This window comes from Sphaerodactylus townsendi, linkage group LG01 (assembly GCF_021028975.2).
Source record: "Sphaerodactylus townsendi isolate TG3544 linkage group LG01, MPM_Stown_v2.3, whole genome shotgun sequence".
Taxonomy (NCBI): Eukaryota; Metazoa; Chordata; class Lepidosauria; order Squamata; family Sphaerodactylidae; genus Sphaerodactylus; species Sphaerodactylus townsendi.
In genome coordinates this window covers 34,017,516-34,028,978 of record NC_059425.1, presented here as the reverse complement: position 1 = coordinate 34,028,978, position 11,463 = coordinate 34,017,516, and positions in this window count along the sequence as shown.

Sequence of the window (11,463 nt, the reverse complement as noted above, 5' to 3'; positions counted from 1 at the left end):
ATAATCTGATTATGAGGGGGGCGTTTTTTTGTCATTCATAGGTAATTAAGCCAATAAGTACCACTCGAGGTCATACCATACCAGTGGCAGACCCCAAATAGCTCAATTATTGAATTTCATTTATGGATTACACTTGAATTACTTGTGATGTACAGCCCTTTATTTAAATTGTTTGTACTGTATGAAATTATACTGGAACATTCATGTAATTCGTGAAACTACATGGAATTGTATAAGAGTGTAACATTTAGTTGCAGTATTTGAAGAAAAAATGTTTATATTAAGATGTATTTTGATATATTTCACCATACAAAATATTTTGGTTTAAATATTGTTTTATTGATGATCAGTTGAAATATGTAGAGATAAACAGTGCAATGGTACTCATAACTGCTGGTGCAGAGTGGGTTGTTTTGTATCTATTGGTATACTTTCCTGCTATATTTTACATCATGGTGAACCTCCAGATGGGGCCTAGACACCTCCAGGAATTACAACAGACCCCCCAGAAGATAAAAATCAGTTCCCCTGGGGAAAATGGCTGTTTTGGAAGATGAACCTTTATGACATTGTACTTTACTGAGGTTTCTTTCATCCCTGACCCGGCCTTCCCCAGATTCCATCCCCAAAATGCCAGGGGTTTCCCAGACAAGAGTTGGCAATGGCAACCCTACATGAACCTGACAAGAAAGCAGTCCCAGCCAACTGACTTTGAAACACAAATGCACTGCTCAGAGATGAGGCAGGCGAGTTACATTCTTTCAGGGGTGGTGAAGGGCAATAGAGCCCTTAGGTGCTATCATCCAAGAAACTATTTCAGGCCTTTTCCTTCATACATTTTTCTCAGTTTCCCAGACTGAGTATCAGGCACTTCTGGTATCTCAAGATTATTGCCTTATTTCTTCATGATGGGCTTTGCTAGCAGGCTTGGAGAAAAATGCCCTTGTCCCTTTAACAAAGGCTTAATGTGTGGGAAAGGACAGCTGAAGCTTTTCCTGCCACAGATGGAAATAATATCATCTGGTAAATAAGCCTTGATGGAAGGGATAGGACTTTCTTCTCTAGGTCAGTTGTCAACCCTGCAGTCCCAGGCCAATGCTCTCACTTCTGCAAAAAATTTCCCCCATTCATAGCCCTTATGTTCATAGGATGTCATGTATACACTGCATTACTGTTGCAGAATAAATGTGGGCAGCAGTTCAGCAAATACAGAATGTGGTGTTGAGTACATAAACGTGTTCCCAGTTTTATTTGTGAACTGTTGGAGAAACAGTGTGTGACTTCACTGTAATAAGAATGCTTTATTGATGTTGCACCAGCAGGCGGAGCCAGAGATCCATCTTCCTTTGTTGCAAGTATGGTACAAAATATAATTTTTTAAGTGTATTTATTTAATGCAATCTGAAATATTAATATAATAGCTGAGGTAAAGTCTACTTTTTTCTGAGCAATTGAAAAGAAGGACATGACTGGGTTTGTTTGTTTGGCAAAGCATAATTTTTTATTTATACCTGGTTGTAAGGAGCTACCTTAGATTGGATATAAGAAGACTTGATCACTAAAGAATAAATTGGTCCATGCAGATATAATGCATAAGAAGTTGGAGAACATCCAGGGAGTTGGTTTTTACAAATTCGGGCCCTGCGGGACCTTGGAGAGTTCCGCAGGGCCTGTAAGACCGAATTGTTCCGCCGGGCGTTTGGGGGGGCCGACCGCTGATGTGCGCCCTCCCCCTCCTCCTCCTCCCCTCCTTTTCTACGCTCTGGGCCCTTAGCTCATATGGGGCCCTCAGCTTTTTGGGTTTGTTTTCCAGGGTGGGTGGAGTTTTATGAAGTTTTGTCGGATGCCGCTGTAATTTTATTTAACCTGCTGTTTTAATTGGGGTTTTAATATTATTGCTGTTATTATTCTGTTGTTCACCGCCCAGAGCCCTTCAGGGGAGGGGCGGTATATAAAATTAATTATAAATAAAAATAAATAAATAAATAAATGTGGTTTATGTTCAGAGTGCTCATGAAATTAAGTTATTTGAACGGGAACAACCTACATTTAGAAGACTGTTGACACAATTCTTTAATTGCAATAGCAAGCAAGTGGTGTAATTAATCATATGCAAATACAAGTTATCATATGTGGGACAAACAATAAGACCCATTAAATTGTACATACCTGAGAACAGATCATGCATTAAACACAGCCATCTCGAATCGCCATTAGCTAAGAAAGGACACACTGAAAATGACTTCCAATGTTTAGTTCTAGAAAAGGTCCATGCACATCAGTACGATCACGTCAACATACAAAAAAATCTACTACAAGAAAGTCGACTAATTTTTCAGCTGGACACATTACATCTTGGAGAATTGAAGTGATTTTTTCCTGTTTTCTATAGGCTAGATGGTATTTGCAGAAGTGGTATCTTGTTGGACAATGCTGTCGATAAAATAGGTAGATGTATTGTCGAAGGCTTTCATGACTGGAATCACTTGGGTGCTGTGTGGTTTCCGGGCTGTATGGCCGTGTTCTAGCAGCATTCTCTCTTGACGTTTCGCCTGCATCTGTGGCTGGCATCTTCAGAGGATCTTAAAAAAAATAGGTAGAGTTGCAGCTGCTGATGTTAAGTGTGGCACACATGTGAATCTGTCTGTCAGAGAGACTTTCAGATTTTTCTATTGTGTTATGGTGAGTAAGACTTTGTATTATAATTCAATTTAGTGTAAATTTTTCTATGTATTGTTACGTTACAATATATAATTCATGTTATTCATTTTTATCGTTGTTTCAGAACATTAGGAGGAACAGAACACCACAGTTCATCTTTACTTTAGAAGATAGTGGTAAGATATGATAGTGGTAGCTTCAACAAGTAGAAGCATTGTATATAATATATATATGACAACTAATTGTGGCCAGATGTGCAGAGGCTACATGAAGAACCACAGACTCAGCTTGGATTGAAATAGGGCCGCAGCCCTCTTTATTTACATAATCTTGAACCAAAGGAGGAGCGCATCTCCTCAGCTGGACAGCCGCCCTGGCTGATCCCGGCTTCACCCCATTCTATTGGGGAGGACAGAGGTCCTGGGCCACTGGGCATCCACCCCATTCTTTGTGGTCCACCCAGCTGGGGTGTCGGGCTCACCTGCAGAGGCCCTCAGAGGTATGCTCCCCGAGCCCGCTCCGCTTCATGCCTCTTAAGAAGACCCCCATAAGCAGGGAGGTCCGGCATGCAAGCTCAGTCCTCTCCCAAAATGATGTGCTCCTCTGCCCAAACTGCCCTCAAAGGACTGCGACAAAAACTAAAACAGGGAGGGTGGGTCAGTTTGCTTCAAGGTGTTGAAAGAGGCTGAAGCCACCGCGTGCTCCTTTATATAGGGAGCTTGCTCCACCCTAATGTCCGCGTGCGTCAGCACACCTATTGCTGGGTGGTAAGGTGCTGCCTTTTGGCTACCCATGAACACACATGCTCCTCCTCTGGAGCTCTTACCACGTACCTTGCCCCCTGTCTCAATTATGGGCCTAGTTGACTCTAGTGCCGTTATTTATAGTGGTTTGTCTATAGACATAGTGTGATTATGGAATGAATTTGGGAAAAGTCTTGAAGAAGCACAGTATGAGTAAAACAGATTTACAGCCCTTTCAATTGACCTCCTGAAGGCAGGCCTTTTTTCTTCTTGACTTCGTGTTTGGCTCACACTGTTAGGCAATGTTGCCTTTAAGGAATTTGTCTGTAATATTATTCTTGTTGCAATTGATTCCTTTCTTGTTACGTCCTCTGTTTTGAGGTTCATGTTCTGATTTATACTACCTTGCAGTTTTGTTTTAGATACGGACTATGTATGTTTGTTGTTTATAACACATTACATATATTTGTAAACTGCTGGTTTTATATGTGGCTAACAATGAAATCATAATAATTTGCAACATGGTACCTTACTAATTTTTGCTGGTCTGTGCCAGTAAACACAGTACATGTTGTATGGCTTTGTTGTTGCATTTGTACTGTTAGCCTTTGCTTTAATAGCATAGTTTTTAGCTCACTCTCAAGGGTTGCTATCTCCAGGTTGGGTAATTCCTGGAGACTTGAATGTGTTGCCTGGAGAGAGTCCTGTTTGAAGAAGGAAAGCAGCTCAGTCGGGATGTGATACCATAGAATCCACCCTCTGAAGCTGCCATTTCCTCTGGAAGTCATCTCAGTGTTTTCTAGAGAACAGATGTAATTCTGAGAGAAATCCAGGCCTCACCAGGAGGTTGGCAATCCAAGTTCAGCCAGACTCGGCTCCTGTTTTCAAGGTTCAATCCTCAAATCTGTGGATTCAAAATACAGAAAGTGTTCCCAAGCATGTGTGGAGTGCCTTTCAATGATTGCCTTCACCACCATTTCATGTACCTGTGAATCAATATACTGGTGTCAAACTGTGGCCTTCTGAAGATGAGAGGCCGAAGCAGGATCTGGACTATCAGGAAAATATTTTGGAAGGATGCTCTGGTGAAGTAGTCTCCTCACTAGGGCAAGGAAAGGCAACCGAAGAAGAATTTCGATTTATACTGTTATCCTGGCTGCTGTTGTTGCATCAGTGTTTGCCCCAGGGCAGTATAGAATACAACATTTCTAAATTGAAGAGTTGGATTTATACCTCATTTTTATCTACCACAAGAAGTCCCAAAGCACCTTACAAATTCCTTTCCCTTCCTCTCCCCACAACAGACACATTGTGAGGCAGGTGATGCTGAGAGAGTTCTGACAGAACTGTGACTAGCAGACATCATGTGGAGGAGCAGGGAAACAAACACAGTTCTCCAGATTAGAGTCCTCTGCTCATATGGAGGAGAGGGGTATCAAACCTTGTTCTGCATATTAGAGTCCATCACTTGTAACCACTACACCACTTGAAGAGAATCCAGAAACCTGGAGAAGATTCACATGAGCCAGAGATTTGTGTCTCTCTGTATTCCAAGTCCCGCAATCCAGAAAATTTGGGGGATGTGATGTAGGACAATAGAAATAAGAATACCACTTAGAAAACTTGTTCTTACAATGATTTGTCTGTAGTATATCTTGATAAATTGTGTGGCTTTAATCAGAAGATGCCTAAATTTTTAAAATACCAGATAAATTACGGTAGCTTCCAGGATGCAACACTTTGAAAAAATACAGATCAAAGGGGAGAGGAAGAGGAACCACCTAGCAGCCTTGATTTTAAATTGCAACTCTTGTTGCAATTGGCTTCAGGGCTTGGCTGGTTGGCTTCAGGGCTTGGCTGGTTGATTTCGTAATTTTTGTCAGCATAATGTTTGGGGAATGAGTTACTAAATTCTTCAGGGAAAGTGCCCATGATTTCACAACAGCAAATACCAATTTACTACTTGATCGGAAGCCTTAAAGTGCAGCCCTAAACACAGGGACACTCTTCTAAGTCCATTGACCTAAATGGACTTATAAGGGTGCAGCTCTGTCTGAGATTGCACTGTGATCTCTGGGGTGGAGAAACTTAATGTTTCTGGTATCAGTACATGAGCCCTTCGGGGGAGGGCGGTCTATAAATATAATTAATAATAATAATAATAATAATAATAATAATAATAATAATAATAATAATAATAATAATGTACAGAAACTTGTTGACTCATATTTTGCAGCCACTGTGGTTATCTGCACTGCTGTTCTTGAGTTTCTGAAAATTATGTTTCTGAAAATTATGTTTTCTGACTATATCTTTAACCAAGAGAACAAATACCATTATGGCCCTTAACTCACCAGTTATCACAGAGTAAACAAATACTGCAGGCAGAGTAGAACTTTTCTCAGTCCTTTGTATGGATCCTTTGTATGTGAACTAGAGTATTGCATATGTTAATTTCTTAAATAAAAAGTAAATTAAGATCAAATAAGGCAGGTGGAAAGTTTATCTCCCAGCCTACTTCTTGCTGCATTCATTTTCAGTTTATAGGGTGTTTTATTGCGCATGGGAATTTTTATAAAACCCTCACCCTTCTTTCTGAAGTGGTACTGTCCAGTCTGCCACCTCCTTCCCACATGGTTCTGTCCACTGTGTAGACCAGGCCCATAACTGACTCGCCCATGGAGTGTTGACAATGGGTGTAACAATTCTGAAGACAACAGTGGGCTAATTTGGCACCAGGCAAGTTTTCACAGGTGGCCCAGACTTGTATAAATCATGACATTCCAAAACTGAATGCCGTTCACTGGCCTATGCTTCTTCCTGTATCCTGTTCTGATTTACAGTGCAATTCAAACAGAATAAGTGTAAGATGATGCAAATTGGAACAACACTTCCCCCTCCACACACACACACACACACACAGACACCGGCAACTTCATGGATATGCTACTGAGGTCTGAACAAATGAAGATTTAGAGAGAAAGAAAATTCAGGACAATACTCAAAGTGTTGACCCAGTGTCCCACAGCAGTGGGAAAAGGCAAGCTCTATGGCAGGAATGATTAGGAAAGGGATTGAAAAGAAAACAGCCAATATTATCGTGCCCCCATATAGATCTATAGTGTGTCCTTATTGGGAATGCTGTGTCAGTTCCAGTCACTGTATCTCAAAACGGACGTTGCATAACTGAAAAAAAGTATAGAAGAGGGCCATCAAGGTGATCAGAGGTAGGGTTGAGGATCTTCCCTAGGGGGAAAGAATGAAGATTGTGGGACATTTTCAGTTAAGAATAGCGGTGCCTAAAGGGAGATATAAAATAAGTTTATAAAATGATTCATAGAGAAGAAAGTGTTGCCAGAGAGAACCTTTCCTCCTCTCCCAGAATACTAGACCCTGGAGCGAATGGGCAGTAGATTCAGGATGGTTAGTAAATGAGTGTCAGGGAGACAGACTTGTTACTAGGGTCCGTTAACCCTAACCCTAACTTATTATTTTTATTTAATTTATTCAATCTTAAATTGTTCCCAAAATTGTAACAAAAACCCGAAACCTAAAACTGATCAAAGCCCTATTCTTGGACTGTGCCATAGAACTCAACATAAAACTAAGGCAAACCTGAGCCCCTATCCTAGTTTTAACCCTAACCCTAACTTATTATTTTTATTTCATTTATTTTTGTTACAATCTTGGGAACAATTTATGACTGAAAAAAATTAAATAAAAATAATAAGTTAGGGTTAGGGTTACGGAAAGAGCAGGGGCTCGGGCTTCCCTTAGTGTTAGGTTGAGTTCTAGGGCACAATTTGAGAATAGGTCTATGGCAGGGGTCTGCAACCTGCGGCTCTCCACATGTTCATGAACTACAATTCCCATCAGCCCCTGCCACCATGGCCAACTGGCCATGCTAGCAGGGGCTGATGGGAATTGTAGTTCATGAACATCTGGAGAGCCACAGGTTGCAGACTCCTGGTCTATGGTCAGTTTCAGGTTTTGAGTTTTTGTTACAATTTGGGAACAATTTATGACAGAATAAATTAAATAAAAAGAATAAGTTAGGGTTAGGGTTAACGCAAGAGCAGGGGGTCAGGCTTCCTTTAGTGTTACATTGAGTTCTAGGGCGCAGTCCGAGAATAGGGTTATGGTCTGATTCAAGTTTTGGGGTTATGCCTTAACCCTTGCTCTTGCCTGAACCCTAACTCTAATTTATTATTTTTATTTAATTTATTCAGTCATAAATTGTTCCCAAAATTGTACCAAAAACCCGAAACCTAAAATTGACCATAGCTCTCTTCTTCGTCTGTCTTCTAGAACTCCACGTAACACTAAGGCAAGCCTGAGCCCGTGCCCTTGCCTTAACCCTAACCCTAACCTAATATGTTAATTTAATTTATTTTGTTACAATTTTGGGTCCTTTGAAGCTCTGTAGTGCTAATGCTGTAGAATTTGTAAAGACATATTGGGGGTAGGAGAAATGGGGGAGGGGATTGAAGGATATAATCTCTGAATCTAAGCTGGGAAGCTTAGATTCAGCTTTCTTTGTTACTCTACGCGTTGTAGAAATAAACTGCTTTAGAACTTTCCTACAGTCTCTGTTATTTCCACGTTCGAGAGCCTGACAAAATGTCTATTTGGAAATGTCTGTCTACAGTCATAGCAGTACATAAAAGGAAAAGCTTTGCTTTGCTGCAGGGCTAGGGGCCAGGCTGTCTTCTGCCCTTACTAATAGTTACAGCAGCACAGATTTAACAAGAAAACAAAACCTAAGATACCACCTGTGCAATGAATACTTGACCACAGTCTAACAAGAGGCAGTCCGTTGTTTGTACATGAATAGTTAATTAACTAGTGTGCCAGCCCTTCTTTGTATTGCATGTAAACAAGAATGAAAAACACAGAATGCATGTCATTTACAATTTTATTCAAGTAGCAATAATTGATGATTTCCAGTACTGGAGGGCGGAAAGATATCCCAGAGTCGTCTCTCTGTACACTGAAACAGAACTGATACACTAAGTGCCTCCCCTCAGCTCTAGAGGAGAATATTATTTCCTGTTAAACAAAGCAATTAGCATCTGGAACTCTGTCAAGTTGGTTCTCAACTGTAATCCAAATGACCTTCTAAATACTTACTTGAAGTACCATTGATTTTAGGCAAATTAATACACACTACAGCTGACAAGCCTCCAAATTCAGGTGCATTTTATGTTTGGCAGGAAGGCTCTGATATTCAGTAAGTACTTCTGAATATTCACTAACAATTCTGGTACATTTGTTGCTGCTGCCCTGGGCTGTTTCATTCATTCCCCTCCACCACAGCATTATTTCCCCTCATGACTTACTGTCCAGTTTTTTTTAAAAGAAAGAGTTGGTGTTTAAACACTGTAGCAGGACTGTTATAGACCACAATTCTACGGTTAAGGAGGAGGATATAAGATTACTTGATAAGGCAGGAGTGACTTGAATGTGAAGACAAAGGGATGCATGTAAAAGAGATTCATGAGGTCTTGTGCTTATTTGATCAAGATCAGCTATTGGTGGATTAATGCATTTTGTGGCTTGAGGTGACAGCCATCCACCATAACTCTGATCCAGAGATAATCCTATTTTTTGCCCTTTTCCCCTTTAAAATAGCCAGACAATCTACATATGGCCTTAAAAGGGCTTCTTGAACTAGTTCAGTCATCTTGACTGCTTAGGCACCAAGAAGGGCAGACACAGTGCAGTTGGCAACAATACACAGCTCATCACATTGCTTTTAAGGAGCCAGGGGGGAAATTCTCACTTTTTGGCTCCTGGGCTGAAGGGGGAAGGTAGGCATCTGGCTGGTAGTGGGCAAGATGTGGGGGTTGCTGCATCCCAAAGCCTAGTTTGAGGCAACTCCCTTAGGTCAATGTATTGTTGAAATCTTTCACAACTGGAATCAACAGGCTGTTGTGAGTTGTCTCAGCTGTGTGCCCATGGTCTGGTAGTTTTGTCTCCTAACATTTCAACCTTATCTATGGCTGGCATCTTCAAAAGCATCCCACGGTAGGATATGTCACTTCATTATAGCTGGCCTCATTAATTCTGGAATTTGCAATTTCATGACATGACATGAAATTCTGTGAGAAATCCTAGACCCTTCAAAAAATAGTTTCTATGCTTCCCTGAGGAAAAAAAAATACCTGTCAAGACAAGAGATGGTGCAAGGTTTGGAGAAGCTAGGATCTTTTGATCCAGGAGATCCGTAGCTACACTGATGGGGTAATAATGGCCTTCCTTACAGGATTACAAGATACCGTGCACTGAAAATGTTTCATAAATGTCTTAAATCTGTAAAGATGTCAGAATACAATTGTGTTATTAGAAATATCCAGCTGTACCACTTGCAGAGGGTACGTCAGTGCTATAGTGTCAGCTATTCAAGTCATTTCCCTGTTTTAAGACAGTTGTTCTATCAAAAGACTAGTTATGGACATTCTATTAATTTATAGTATCCTTGAGTGAGAGACCGTGGGCAGGTGTGCATTGTTCAAGTGCTATAAGTGTGATAAAAGAAACTGATTTTGTGACCATGAAATCCTGAGCTGTAAGAGACATGGTGTGAATACTGAAGTTCTCGAGGACTAAGGACCACCACCAATTTTACTTTCATCAGCCAAGTCAGGGAGACTATGAGGCAGCAAACAGTACCCCTGCTCAGTTCATGGATCTTAGTACAAGTTACATACATTCAGAATAAAGGTGTAGGACATATATTACAATGGGGAAGACAAATGGAACATATGCAGATCATAGCCAGTGCCTTCCTGTCCCCTTTCACTAATAGTGAACCATAAATATGTACCACTTTAATCACTCCAAGGCTCCTTCCGCACATGCAGAATAATGCACTTTCAATCCACTTTCACAATTGTTTGAAAGTGGATCTTGCTATTCCGCAGAGTAAAATCCAGCTGCAACGTGCATTGAAAGTGGATTGAAAGTGCATTATTCTGCATGTACGGAAGGGGCCTTTTACATTTTTATTCATCCAAGTGGATTGGCAAAAAATAATAATACTTGCTTGCAGTTCAATTTTTTGCTTTTGAACTCTTTGCCAGCTTCCACATGGCTAGAATTCTTCACATTGCTTTCATGACCATTATGAATGTGCAGGTATGATGTTGCCAATGCAGTTTGTAAGGGGAGTTCTCCCTACACTTTCTCCTATCTTTTTTTCTGACTTTTCCTTTGTGGCTGTGTTCTGCAGGTACCCTACGTTCAATTGAGATGGTGGTGCTGGCGTGTGTCTGTTCATCATTACCCCCTTTTTGATCTTTTCTTCACACTTGCACTAAAGCACCACAACAGTTCTATTAAATTTTAGAGTAAATTCCTAAATGCCAATAGATTGTTACAGTGTAAATAAAACTACTTAAGAAAAGTCCTTCGATGGGACAACAGAAAAAAAATATTGGGAAACCAGTGCCCTGTAGGCAGAATCTTTGTAGACCAAGACAATGTGGACCATTCTTTGCAGATTGAGCCCTAAATGCACTTGGATTTGGATTGCATTCTTTCCAAAATGACTGAAGGAAAAGAATTGAGGACAGGGAATGTCTCGAAATGGGAGAACTGGAGCATGATGCAATGTGGAAGCTCCCAAAAGTGCTCAAGTTTGTAAGTTAAAGTGGAGCCTTGTAGCAACAGGCTCTCTGTACTCCCTATATGGTGGTAGCTTCCTGTCAATTATCCAGTTTTTGTTTCTATCTCTGTCTTCAGACCTATCTATTGACCCCCTTTTCTTTCCTCATTCCATTGGGCAGCATGACTACACCACTGGAAGAAGAAGAGTTGGATTTATAGCCCCCCCTTTCTCTCCTCAAAGGGGCTTACAAACTCCTTTCCTTTCCCCCTCACAACAAACACTCTGTGAGGTAGGTGGGGCTGAGAGAGCTCAGGAGAACTGGGCCTTGCCCAAGGTCACCCAGCTGGCATGTGTTGGAGTGCACAGGCTAATCTGAATTCCCCAGATAAGCCTCCACAGCTCAAGTGGCAGAGCGGGGTATCAAACCAGGTTCCTCCAGATTAGAGTACA